Genomic DNA, 11,644 nt, shown 5'->3' with positions numbered 1-11,644 from the left:
CTGCCCACCCCCGTGCTTCACGGTTGGGATGGTGTTCTTCGGCTTGCAAGCCTCCTCCTTTTTCCTCCAAACATAACGATGGTCATTATGGCCAAGCAATTCTACTTTTGTTTCATCAGACCAGAGGACATTTCTCAAAAAGTACGATCTTTGTCCCCATGTGCAGTTGCAAACCGTAGTCTGGCTTTTTTTATGGCGGTTTTGGAGCAGTGGCTTCTTCCTTGCTAGACGGCCTTTCAGGTTATGTCGACATAGGACTCGTTTTACTGTGGATATAGATACTTTTGTACCTGTTTCCTCCAGCGTCTTCACAAGGTCCTTTGCTGTTGTTCTGGGATTGATTTGCACTTTTCTCACCAAAATACGTTCATCTCTAGGAGACCGAGCGCGTCTCCTTCCTGAGCGGTATGACGGCTGCGTGTCCCATGGTGTTTATACTTGCGTACTATTGTTTGAACAGATGAACGTGGTACCTTCAGCCGTTTGGAAATTGCTCCCAAGGATGAACCAGACTTGTGGAGGTCAACAATGAAGTTGTTTCTTGGTTAGTGACTAATTATATCTCTATTTGGTCGGTTTTGTGATAGCTACCTATACTGTAGAAAAATMGTGAAAATATGCGGTTGAGTCTTTTGCTATTGTGGTTAGCTAATAGAAATACATATTGTGTTTTCGCTGTAAAACATTTAAAAAATCGGAAATGATGGCTGGATTCACAAGATGTTAATCTTTCATTTGCTGTATTGGACTTGTGATTTCATGAAAATTATATTATATGATATCCCTGTCGCGTTAGGCTAGGCTATGCTAGTCAGCTTTTTTGATGAGGAGGATCCCGGATCCGGGAGAGAGAAGCGGTAGAAATAAAACTGGCCTTCTTTAGACCAGTTGAGTATCTGGAGCATCAGCATTTATTGGTTCGATTACAGGCTCAAAATGGCCATYAACAAAGAACTTTCTTCTGACCCAACGCTCTAACCACTAGGCTACCTGCCGCTCCAAATTCATCTGTAGTAGTTATGTATACTTATGTATACTTCGGTATACAAGTAATTTGTTCAAACTTACCGCGCTTTCGATTCGATTCCATCGGCGTGTTGTCTTCCCACTTGATGGGAAATCCCATGTGACCCAAGTRGACATAGTCGTTTCCTGCGATGGCAGCGAAGACTGGGAGAAGCTGTCTGTTGATGTTGAAGTGTCTGCAGAAGCTTGTTGTGGTGTATCTCTTGCAGGGGATGTAATTTTGAGAACTCCAGCGTTGCACCGACGCGTTCTGCCACTMAAAATGGGACAAGGGCAGATATCCTGCCTGGATGTCAAAAATATAAAAGTCACTGTCATTGGACAGGACCGGACAGTTCCACCTTTGAGCCAAGGAGGCTATTTCTTGGTCTGCTTCAAAGATGGACTGTGCGAATTTCACCTTCAGGCTGGAGAGGACCTGTTTGAAGACTTGTTTGACGAGGATTGGTAGTAGACCGCTCTTCTGAAGCCCCATGGACAAGTTGTTGGCTGTGTTGATCCTTGATTGAACTCGGTGGTGTAGAGTTTCAAACTTTTTATCTGAAAAGTCAGAGCCTCCATCCATAATCACATAAGGTTCAATGCTACAATCTCTCAGAGCCTTAAAGAACTTGCAGACCTGGTCCTCAAAATCATCATAATCCCCTCCATGCTGCTGATCCACACGTGAGTTAAAATAAAGAAAGTGGAAGATACTACTACCATCTATTATCACCCTGCTGTTTCTGAAGTGATCATCTTTTAAAAATGTTCCACTATGATCAATGAAGCTGGTCAAACCCTGGATACCCATGATGAGCTTCTTCTAGGATATGATGTCTCTCCAAGTGAAGAGTTTCAGTCACAGGACTATTTATAGCATCATTACAATGGATGAGTTTACATTTCCGTAAGTTTTCCTTTCCATACGTCATATCTCTAACTGATGACCTACTGCACAACGTTTGTATAAACTGGTTGGGTTGGTTGGTAAAGGACTGTATTTAGTGGCCACCCTGACTATTTGTTTGTTTTTTACACTGCTGCTACTCTCTGCGTAATATCTATGCATAGTCACTTTAACCCGACCTACGTATAAAATGACCTTGACTAACCTGTACCCCCGCACATTGACTCGGTACCGAAACCTCCTGTATATAGCCTCGTTATTGTTATGCAATTTTGTTGTGTTACTTTTTGATTAATGTTTTTACTTTAGTTAATTTAATAAATATTTTCTCTACACTATTTCTTGAAATGTATTGTTGGTTAAGGGCTTGGAAGTAAGCATTTCACAGTAAGGTCTGCAGCTGTTGCATTAGGACAAATAAAATGTGATTTGAGGGTGGTGTGGGCTACCATGGTGGTGGTGGTGATGTGGGCTACCGTGGTGGTGGTGGTGTGGTGGGCTACATGGTGGTGGAGTTGTGGGCTACCATGGTGGTGGAGTTGTGGGCTACATGGTTGGTGGAGTAGTGGGCTACCATGGTGGTGATGTGTGGCTACCATGGTGGTGCAGTTGGGGCTACCATGGTGGTGGAGTTGTGGGCTCCATGGTCGTGGAGTAGTGGGCTACCATGGTGGTGGGTGGTGTTGGCTACCTGGTGGTGGTCTTGGTGTGGGCTCCATGGTGTGCTGGTGATGTGGGCTACCGTGGTGGGTGTGACAGTTAAATCACAGAGGAGATGTAGTAACAGGTCAAAGGGTTAAAGCTTAATTAACTTAATAATTACAGGAGGACATGGAGTGAAGAGTTTCAGTCACATGACTATTTACAGCATCATTACAATGGATGGGTTTCTCTTTCGTTAAGTTTCCCTTTCCGAAAACCTAACAGGCTAACGCCCTGGAGGAGGAATGTATGATGCAGACAGTGCTCATCACACATGATCACTTAGACACTGTCAGGTACCTGACTTACCTTGTCTAGTTTTCTGTTCCATTGTATTTGGAAATGAAACCTCCATAACTGATAAACTGCTGCACACTATTTCTATAAACTGGTTGGGTTGGTTGGCAAAAGCCTGTATTTAGTTTAGCTTGCTGATGGTGGTGTTGGCTACTGTGGTGGTGGTGGTGGTATGGGCTAATGTGGTGGTGGTGGTGTGGGCTACTGTGGTGGTGGTGGTGTGGGCTACTTGCTGACCGCTGTGAAAACTCACCAGAACACCCAGGAACTGCTGAAAGGGACCCGGGCGGAGAGAGTGGATGTGGGGAGGAGGGAGAAAAGGACTGASAGAGGCGAGGGGCTGAAGAGACGGAACCAGCAGAGGCCGTGAAGCAGAAGGGCGACACGAACCGACGKCGACGTCCGCTACTGGACCTAGATCAGAGGTGATGCTATGAGTGCGGCGAGCCGGGTCACCTCGAGTAGACCTGAACCGACCAGGAGYATGCCATGCCCTCCACYTCCCCCAGCTCTGGGGTAACCCAGATGGCGAGTTATGTCACCTCCTGTTGGGCGCACATGAGKCAGCCCCTCCAATGGTTCATGTACGAATCGATTGGCGTCGACACCAATGCTGGACTCCGGTAGCATGGTGGCCCTGGCTCACCRGCAGTGGATCACACGAGAGGTGKAAGACGAAACGGGGGWCYAGGAGATGACAGTGTCCTGTGTACACGGAGAAACGAAGAGGTACCCAACCGTGCCTGTAAGGATAACCACCCCAAGGGGGGAGTGCCAGATGTGCGTGGGGGCTGTTCCTAACCTGCCTGTGCTCATTCTCGTCGGTAGAGATTGACCGCTCTTCCAGGCACTGTGGAGGAGGGACCTGGAGAGGCACGCACGCGAGGTWGGAAGGAYAGGGAAATGGACGGTTGCCTGCACAACCCACGGCTTTCTGTGAGAGGTGTCCACTAGGCCCGTGTCAGACCCAGAGGAGGGAGACGACCCCGCGCCGGGAAGCAAGCCATCATCRGAGGAGGACCTCAGGCTCCCCTTTATGGAGGTGAAGGCACCAGACGGACCTCCCGACACAGGAGTCCTCACGGGTCATTTGGGATGGCCCAGTTAGAAGACCCCAACCTCCAGAACGCAAGTGGCCAAGTGATTGCGTTGGATGGCATGCTGTTACCTGGGGTAAGTGAGTGGCGCTACCCCCACTTTGCCACCAAGCATAATTTATTAGATAGTTTTTCAGATAGTAAAGAACAATGGGGAGACGAAACACTTGTTACTCATACATCCCAGTATGTTAGGACTGTCTTGCAGCTTGCCAATCAGTTCCACTGGCTCGGAGTCAAGTGCGCCTTGGAGGACTAGTGCCGTACATGCCTGTAGTGCCAGATCACAGCGCCGAAGGCACGTTATAGAAACCCTTTGGTTCCCTTGCCCATTATAGGGGTGCCATTTGAGCGGGTGGCGATGGATCTAGTGGGTCCATTTGTGAAGCCTGCAAGGGGACACCAATACATCCTGGTAATCATGGATTACGCCACCCGGTTTCCTGAGGACATCCCGTTGCGCACGGGGGCAGCGAAAGATATCGCACAGGAGCTCTTCCATTTATTCAGCCGGGTTGGTATTCCGCGAAAATCCTGATGGACTAAGGCACTGCACTTATGTCTTGTGTGAGGAAAGATGTCTGCAATCTATTACGAATCAAACAGGTGAGGACCAGTGTGTACCATCCACAAATGGACGGGCTAGTCAAACGCTTCAATAAGACTCTAAAGCAGAGGCTGAAGAAGGTCATATTCGAGATGGAAGGAACTGGGACCATCTGCTACTCCACATGATGTTGTCGGAGCGCGAGGTACCCCAAGTGTCCACTGGGTTCTCCCCTTTTGAGCTTCTTTATGGCCCTCTGACCCCGTGGACTGCTGGATCTAGCCAAGGAGGTCTGGGAGGAAATGAGGGAGAGGATTACGGCAATTTCGCCAGTGGTGAGGGAACACATGGCCCAGGCACAATGCGCCCAGGATCACGTATACAACATGGGGGCCAAACCACGAGAGCAAATTCCTGGCTACGTGACGTCAATTATTAGGTCCGCTAACCGGGGCGGAGAAAACCCCTCCTTTACCAAGTGAACTTCTTGAAGAAGTGGCACACACGAGAGGCGCTGTGCGTAACGTGGACCCGGCCACAGCAGAACCAGCCCTTTGTCGAAGTTGCCATTGGGGAAGACCTCAGCTCGACCCAACGACAAGAGCTCAGAGAGTTGGTCCAGTGGAATACGGCTATGTTCTCCGAGGTGCTGTGGCGCACAGATCTCGTGGAACATCATATCCACACACGTCCTGGAGAAAAAGTAGGTAAACAGCCTTACCAGATACCAGAAGCCCGGAGGGCGGCGGTCCAGCAGGAAGTGACGACAATGCTAGAGATGGAGGTACTGCAGGAGTCCCACAGTGAGTGGTCTAGCCCTATWGTGCTTGTACCGAAACCGGACGTAACCGTCTGCTTCTGAAATTTCTTCCGGGGCCTGAACGAGGTCAGTAAATTCGACGCCTACCCCATGCCCCGGGTGGATGAACTGATTGACCGCTTGGGGGAAGGCATGATACGTCTGGACCCTGGACCTGATGAAGGGGCACTGGCAGGTGTCGCTAGCAGCGGGCCTCCCGGGAGAAGACAGCCTTCTCTACCCCGGGGGGGCTATACCACTACCGGGTTCTTCCTTTCAGGCTCCACGGGYCCCCAACGACCTTTCAGCGACTCATGGACCGCATCCTGCACCTTCACAGTGAGTACACGGCTGCTTATTTGGATGACATAATTGTGCACAGCGACAGTTGGGAGTCCCGTCTCTGTAGGTTACAGGCAGTGGTGGATGCGCTAAAGGATGCGGGGCTGACCTCAAACCCCCACAAGTGCATGCTGGGCTACGCCGAGGTGGAGTACCCGGGCTATCAAATTGGGCGGGGAAATGTGAAGTCCAAAGAGAAAAAAATCGCTGCCATTATGGAATGGCCGGTCCCCCGAACCAAGAGGCAGGTGAAGTCGTGCCTGGGGTTAGCAGGCTACTACAGTAGATTTGTACCTAACTTTGCAGCAATAGCTTTTCCCCTCACAGACCTAACGAAGGCAKAACTACCCTAGACGGTGAGATGGACGGAGGACACAGAGGTGGCGTTCCAGGCCCTGAATGACGCAKTATGTTCGCACCTGGTACTCGTCACCCCGGACTTCTCATAACACATCCTGGTCCAGACAGATGCATCTGACACAGGGTTAAGGGCAGTCTTGTCCCAAGAGCAGGAAGGTGAGGAGCACCCAATCATTTATGTCCGCAGGAAGCTCCTCCCGAAGGAGAAGAAGTCCTCGATTGTTGAGAAGGAGTGCCTCACCGTGAAGTGGGCACTTGACACCCTCAAGTAAGTGGAACTTGCTATGCTATGGTATTATATGATTGGACAGAAAAATCCACCTTAACAAGAGTTACCACTTTATCTGTTTAGTATTTATACTGTAGATATATGAATAATGATCATATACTGTTCTCATCACGGAACAAGTGGAATTAACTATACTATGGCTGTATATATTTCACTACACTATGGCTGTATATAATTCACTATACTATGGCTTTATATAATTGACTATACTCTGGCTGTGTATAATTCACTACACTATGGCTTTCTATAATTCACTATACTCTGGCTGTGTATAATTCACTACACTATGGCTTTATATAATTCACTACACTATGGCGTTATATAATTCACTACACTCTGGTGTTATATGCAGTGCATTTGGAAAGTATTCAGAACATTATTCCACAATTTGTTACGTTACAGCCACATTCTAAAATTATTTATTTTTTTAATCCTCAATAACACAATACCCCATAATGACATCACAATACCCCATAATGACATCACAATACCCCATAATGACAAAGCGAACACAGGTTCTTAGAAATGTTTGCTAATTTATAATACATTTAACCTTTACAGGCTGCAATCCCGACGTCGGGATTAATATGACAACAGCCACTGCAAGTGCAGGGCGCGAAATTCAAAATCTATTTTTTAAAAATATTTAACTTTCACACATTAACAAGTCCAATACAGCATTTGAAAGATAAACATCTTGTCAATCCAGCCAACATGTCCGATTTTTTAAATGTTTTACAGAGAAAACACCACATATATTTATGTTAGCTCACCACCAAATACAAAAGTGGAATTATGATTATGATTATGGAATTATGATTCAAGTAGCATGCACAAACCAACCGAAATAAACTAAAACCAACCTAAAGAACCCAGAAAAAACTACCTCAGATGACAGTCATATAACATGTTACACAATAAATCTATGTTTTGTTCATAAAAAGTGCATATTTTAGCTATAAATCAGTTTTACATTGATGCTACCATAAATGCTACCACATAGCTAAAGTCTGAATCCAGACGGGAGTAGCCAGAGAAAATACATACACCAACGTCGACTACTAATTACAACCTCATAAAACATTTCAGAAAAACATATGGTGGATAGCTAATGAAAGACAGATATCGTGTGAATAAAGCCAATATTTCCGATTTTTGAAGTGTTTTACAGCGAAAACACAATATATCGTTATATTAGCTAACAACATAAGCTAGCATAAGACAAACACTAGCATAAGTCAAGCGCTAGCCTAGCACAGTTAGCATACAACAGTTCGAACAGATATATGGAAAAAGCATCCCAAATTGGTCCTTATCTTTGTTGATATTCCTCAGAATGTTGTAACGGGGTCCAATAGTCCAGTAGAGTCTTTAGTTGGGTTCCAGAACGAACTATTTCCCTCTTTGGTTAGCAAGCACAATAGCATGCGGCGCTAATCTGTCTTTCTTCAAAAAATTCTTCCGTCTCATCACATCTAAAGTCCAGAATTAAATTGCAATAATATAATTAAAGTATATTGAAAAAACATACTTTAGGATGATTTTGTGACATGTATCAAATAATATCGAAGTCAGAGATCATTATCACCGTTATCGACCTTCTTCCAGTAGCCGAGACCAATTTTGCTTCGCGCCCGGAATTTTTTTTAACTGCGCAGGTCTCACAAGAAGGTGTGTTATTCAGTCCATGGACGAGATATTCGACTGCTTTCAATTCTCACTACCGCATTACCACCTGATGAAGGAGTGTGACGTGTTTCTACGGTCCCAGTGCTAATACTTTTATAGACAAGTGTCTTAAAGACACACATCGCATTTTTGGAAAACTCAATTCGGCTGGGAAATGTGCTGTAAAAATATTTCTGTTCGACTAGAGAAATAATTCAAACCTTTTTAGAAACTATAGACTGTTATCTATCCAACAGTAGTAAATATATGCATATATGTTAAAATAAAAAGTTTCTTAGGAGGCCGTTTGAAAAATGTGCACATATTTTCCAGTTTTTTTCAATATTCACCTTGCAGCCATAAGAGGTTAAAAAAACAGAAATACCTTATTTAAATAAGTATACAGACCCTTTGCTGTGAGATTCTAAAATTGAGCTCATGTGCATCCTGTTTCCATTGATCATCCTTAAGATGTGTTAAKAACTTGWTTGGAGTCCACCTGTGTTCAATTACATTGAMTGGACATGATTTGYAAAGGCAAACACCTGTCTATATAAGGTCCCACAGTTGACACTGCATGTCAGAGCAAAAACCAAGCCATGAGATCGAAGGAATTGTCTTTAGAGCTCCATGACAGGATTGTGTCGAGGCACAGATCTGGTGAAGGGTACCAAAATATTTCTCCAGCATTGAAGGTCCCCAAGAACATAGTGGCCTCCATCATTCTTAAATGGAAGAAGTTTGGAACCACCAAGACTCTTCCTAGAGCTGGCCGTCGGGCCAAACTCAGCAATTGGGGGAGGTGACCAAGAACCCGATGGTCACTCTGACAGAGCTCCAGAGTTCCTCTGTGGCGGTGGGAGAACCTTCCAGAAGGACAACCATCTCTGCAGCACTTCACCAATCAGGCTCTTATGGTAGAGTGGCCAGACGGAAGCCCCTCCTCAGTGAAAGGCACATGAAAGGCACAGTCTGCTTGGAGTTTGCCAAAAGGCACCTAAAGAACTCTCAAACCATGAGAAACAAGATTCTCTGGTCTGATGAAACCAAGATTGAACTCTTTGGCCTGATCTCCCTCACCCCGAACCTATAAACCCGGAGCCTTTTCAGGATCGTCCGGGCCAGAGGTTCAACCTCAGCACACTATGAGTGGGTCACCCTCCCCTGGGTTGGTTTAGCCCAGACACGCCCCTCTCACGACTCCTACCAATGCACTCAGTACCTATAGTTGGGTCTCAGGCTCCTTTATACCAGCAACTCAGGTTCCCGATAGACTAACTAACCAGATGCTAAAAGTACTCCATTAATCAAGTCTAGTTCAGAAACCTAGAGAAGAAATACAAGCACTAGTATGACTCATTGATGACACAGMGTTTCAGAACAATAAAGCCAGTTTATTCAAAGTTCCAGAAACAGACATAAAAAATCCCAGATCAATCAACCAATCACAAATCAATATCACAAATCAATGATAAGTTCAAATCAACCATGAATTAACTMTATAGATMRCTCCAGCGCCCTTTAYCTAAACKCTTAGTGGGATGTGCCAATAAAATGTTATTTGTCGATCACWATTTTATGAGAAGCACAATATTAAATAACAAGAAAAACAGGTTCTTACCTTCTACAATTTATAACCAGCTGTTTGTCTCCCCCTCCAGATGATCAGTCCCTCAGTTGGTGTCTAAAACAACTCTACCAGCTACATTAACACACTTCTATCAATGAGGTCACCTTAACGAGTTCTCCTAGAATGTTACTTTAACCAAGTAGAATAAAAACCTAAATATAAGTAGAATAAAAAACTAAATGTATCTCTAAAAAGCGAAAGCAAAAATGTTGTTCCAGCAGGCTGACAGGTTCTTCTAGCTCAAAGAGAGTGGTACCCTTCCTTTATACCCTCAGTCTTCCTGTCTGCTAACTCATTGTGGCTAATTCTTGCTCCAATGACGCCGAATGCGGCCATCGCTCAAAAGGTGCTTTGTCAGCACCAACTAACCCCCGCCTTTTCCTCACCTAAGCAGAACATTCACGTCAACAGGACGTCCGTCTCCTGCCTGGCTGTTCTGACCTGGGATTTCCAATTCGAGCTAGCCTTAGTGTACTCCATTATCAGTAACCTTTATAAAAAAATATATATTTTCAAATCATTAAGGTTTCTTATTCCACTCAATTCTAATCCTAATCCAACCTAATTTATTACTCCATTACATTCTAAACATGCAACATTTTAAACACTCCAACACTATTACATTATCAACCTCCTCCTCTAACAAACACAGTCTATATACATCACACCTTACAGAAAACAACAATATAACATTCTTAACCATTTTAATGCGCTATTTTAATCCACCTTTAATATTTCACAAGGTATATTTCACAATGTTTTCAACCTTTAACATTTAACATATTTAACCTTGAATTTTCACTTCAATTAACCTCAGTCACAATTAATTTATTCTACTTTTTCTTATTTTCTTTAATCAATGTCAATGAAAGTGAAACTTCTTCATGAGTATGAGTGTATGCAAATGGGGCCTTCCTACCTATGCACTCTGTCACTAAACTGTCACAGAAAACATATATACCTATAACTCAACAGGTGTTTAGTGGTCCCTATATCTATAACTCAACACGTGGTCNGTGGTCCCTATATAGTGGTCCCTATATCTATAACTCAACAGGTGTTTAGTGGTCCCTATATAGTGGTCCCTATATCTATAACTCAACAGGTGTTTAGTGGTCCCTATATAGTGGTCCCTATATCTATATCTCAACAGGTGGTCCCTATATCTATAATTCAACAGGTGTTTAGTGGTCCCTATATAGTGGTCCCTATATAGTGGTCCCTATATCTATAATTCAACAGGTGTTTAGTGGTCCCTATATAGTGGTCCCTATATCTATATCTCAACAGGTGGTCCCTATATAGTGGTCCCTATATATATAATTCAACAGGTGGTCCCTATATAGTGGTCCCTATATCTATAACTCAACAGAGCTTTGTTGAATCTTTCCTTCCTCTTGTGACGGGACATTGGGACTTCAGTACAGCCTACTCCATCATCATCATCATCATCATCAAAATCTTCATCGTCCAGCACCAGAATCTGCAGAGGGGCCGTCAGGTTGTCCAGTGGTCTCAGCTTCCTGGGAGTTGAGTATGGCTTCCAGCATGGCTCTGTACAGCTGCTCAGAGGAAGGGTCTTCCATCAGGAGAGAATCCGGGGTCACCCCCCCTCTCAGTTGGCCCACAAGCTGGTGCACCAGAGTTCCCTTGTAAAGCCTAGACTCCAACAGGGAAACAACAGAGGGTTGAATTAGCTGTGTTGCTGCTGGGATAGAATAACATGTAAAGGAATACCACTGGTCTACTCTAGAGGTTAGAGGTTAGAGGTTAGGGTTGATTCAGGAAATGACACCTTACCAGGCACACTGAGGCTCAGGTAGAGGGAGACACAGCAGTTGGTTCAGGTCAAGGCCCTCCCTCATGCAGCACTGCCATTGGCTAAAGGCGTGGGCCACACCCAGGTCTAAATCAGCTCCTAAATCAGGATTCTGAATCAGCCCTCTCAGCCTCTTCAACACTGGTCCCTCCTCTATAAACCCAGATACACAGAAATGG

General features: G+C 44.9%; 1 pseudogene; it reads right to left on the bottom strand.

Annotated features, from left to right (window-relative positions):
- LOC112077556 (single-strand DNA endonuclease ASTE1-like) overlaps positions 1 to 1,830 on the bottom strand; it is an 11,322-nt pseudogene extending 9,492 nt beyond the window's left edge.
- Between the last annotated feature and the right edge of the window lie 9,814 nt (positions 1,831 to 11,644).

This window comes from Salvelinus sp. IW2-2015, unplaced genomic scaffold (assembly GCF_002910315.2).
Source record: "Salvelinus sp. IW2-2015 unplaced genomic scaffold, ASM291031v2 Un_scaffold4688, whole genome shotgun sequence".
NCBI lineage: Eukaryota > Metazoa > Chordata > Actinopteri > Salmoniformes > Salmonidae > Salvelinus > Salvelinus sp. IW2-2015.
The sequence above is the reverse complement of the archived record's forward strand: the minus strand, read 5'-3'. Positions and strand labels throughout refer to the sequence as shown.